The following is a 2,809-nucleotide window of genomic DNA, read 5'->3' as shown; positions in this document are numbered from 1 at the left end:
AGCTCTAATATTGTTATTTTTAGGAACTCATTTAAGTACTACTTTACAGAAATTACTAACTGAAACCAAAACATTTTCAGTTAAATAGAACAATAAATCACAAGTTACAATAAGAAAACAGGTTTTATGTAAGTTTTTTTTCTGATTGTATTTTACCAGTTTAGAAAGGAAAAGGTAAGAGGACTATAAATTTTCGTGTTTTAACATTTATTTGGGTACTTGATTTAGTCTGTCATGTCATAACTACACATTTACTTGTTACAGCTGTCCTTTATCTTATGCTTTAATGGAAAAAAGAACAAATTATTCTTCAGTTAAAATTTCATTTTTAGTAGGTTGTGAAGTTACTTTTACTGGACAAATAAAAATATATTAAACTTGGTTGACATTTTTTTGAAGATAAACTGTTAACTCTTTTTGCAGGATTGGAATTAATATAAAAAGTGTCTTTCTCATTGCGTATATTAACTACTGCAAACCAATTTGTTCCATTTCCTTGTGATTTAAAGAAAAATATCAGATTTACATTTACATAAAAATTACCTAGAGGGTTATAAATAACAAGACCACAAATCTAGGTTTTGGGAAAACTAGATATTAGTCTGAATACCACTATGAACTTACTATAAGATTTAACTCACATTATTTTTTAGTTTCCTCATTGACAACATTGGGGATAGCTGCTACATCTGCCTCATGAGAGAGTGCTCTTAAAAAATGTAAAGCAAAATCAGAGGGGTGCCTGGGTGGCTCAGTCAGTTAAGCGTCTGCCTTTGGCTCAGGTCATGATCCCAGGGTCCTGGGATCGAGCCCCTTATCAGGCTCCTTGCTCGGCGGGGAGCCTGCTTCTCCCTCTCCCTCTGCCTGCCACTCCACCTGCTTGTGCTCTCCCTCTCTCTATCTCTGTCAAATAGATAAAATCTTTATTAAAAAAAATGTAAAGCAAAATCAAAAGTATGATGTTACAGCAGATATATATGTTTTGTAAATTTTTCTGTGTATATTGAAACTCCTTACATCCTGTAGAAATGTCACAAAGGATTTATATCCATCTAGAATTTCAGAATTACATATACTTAATTAAAAATCAAAATTCGCTTGTACTTATAACTTTGCCCAAAATGTAATTTAAAATTACTTTGCTGAATATGAGAGAATGGCCTAACTTAGAAAAACACATTGGACTATTTATTCAACACAAGAAATTTTGTTTTTTCAGCATTACCTTGAAATGTTCTTTCATATCAGTTTTTTATTTAGCTTATCTTATTTGGGAGAATGAACTGTTTCTTTTAAACTCAGCAAATGCATAAATTCTGTGGAATACTTACCGTATGCCCCATGAATAGTTTTTCACATTTAAAGAAATAATGTTTAAACATTATTAACAGTGTTTCTGCTCATGTAAGATAAGTGTTTTGGTTTGTAAGGATCTCAGGTGTTCAGATTTGAGTTAGTCATTGGTCATACTCTTTACTTATGACACCCATATCATTGGTCTAGAAAGGCTACACTTTTGTTCCGTTTTATTTCACATTACTAGTTTTTATTCCTCTCCTGCCTGCAAATCCATACTCCTTATTCCCTACTGTATCTAATGTTTATCCTTCCAAGCCATTTTCCAAATTTTGGATATATTTCCTTGAAAAACTATATATTTTACATGTTTTCTATATAAATGATACTGTGGTATAAATATTATTTTGCTTCTAACTTTCATAAAATATTAAGTTTTAAGACCTATGCATGTTACCTTATATCACATGCTCCTGACTGGTACATACTATTCTATTCCATTCACATACCATAGCTGATCTTTTCCTGTAGTCATAGATACTTAAGTTGTTCCCAGCTGTTCCACCTTTTACAAACTTGTACGTGTCTTCCTATGAACCTGCCCTGTAGTTTCTATGGGATATATGTCCTGGAGTAGAATGGCTTGGGTTTGGGGTATATGCATATTTAATTTCAGGTAAGTAATGCTGAATTTTTCTCAGGAATGTTTGTACCACTTTACATTTGGACCAGCAAGACATGAAGGTTTCATTTTACCTACATCTTCAGCAGCACTTACATTTTCTGATTTTTGTTAATCTGATATGGGTGAAACTTTTGTCTTAATCTGCATTGTCTGATTACTAATGAGGCTAGGCATATGCTTTTAGTCATTCTGGTTTTCCATTCTGTGAAAAATACTTAATATTTGCCCTTTTTTTCTATTAGGTTTTTATCTTTCCTGCTGATTATGTAGTAAAAAAATTTTTTATACATTTTAGACATAATACTCTTGTCAGGTTCAGATGTTGTAAATAATTTAGTCTTGTCATTTGTTAATTCTTGTCTTTGGTGTCCTTCATGGAATAGAAATCTTTGATTTTCCCAGTTGTGCTTTTTAGGTCTTTTATCAGTTTTATAGTTTCACCATTTACACTTAGGTCTTTAATTGGGATTTATTTTTGGATACAGTATGTGGTATGGATCCAACTATTTCCAGCTAGTCATTAAAGGAAAAGGTTTAACAAAACCCCTTCTCTCTATGTATGGGAAAATGATCTTGGTTTTACCTTCTCCTTAGCATAATTTCCTTGGAAGTCTATTGAGTTAGTAAATATGAAATGTCCCCTGCTTACTCAGCAACATTTTTGTATTGTACAAAGAAAAAGTATAGATTCTAAGACTTCACTGAGTAAGGTAGTACTGGTACTGAGCTTGTTCCTCATTGCAGAGACCTGGAACATACTGTCAGGGATTTTTACAAAATAGTGGTTCCTGTGGCACATGAGGCTTACCTAAGGAGAATGCCTTCCTC

The sequence above is a fragment of the Eumetopias jubatus genome, unplaced genomic scaffold (assembly GCF_037043125.1).
Source record: "Eumetopias jubatus isolate StellerSeaLion01/CBP00866 unplaced genomic scaffold, mEumJub1_p1.0 scaffold_9, whole genome shotgun sequence".
Classification (NCBI taxonomy): Eukaryota; Metazoa; Chordata; class Mammalia; order Carnivora; family Otariidae; genus Eumetopias; species Eumetopias jubatus.
Note: the sequence above shows the minus strand (reverse complement) of the source record.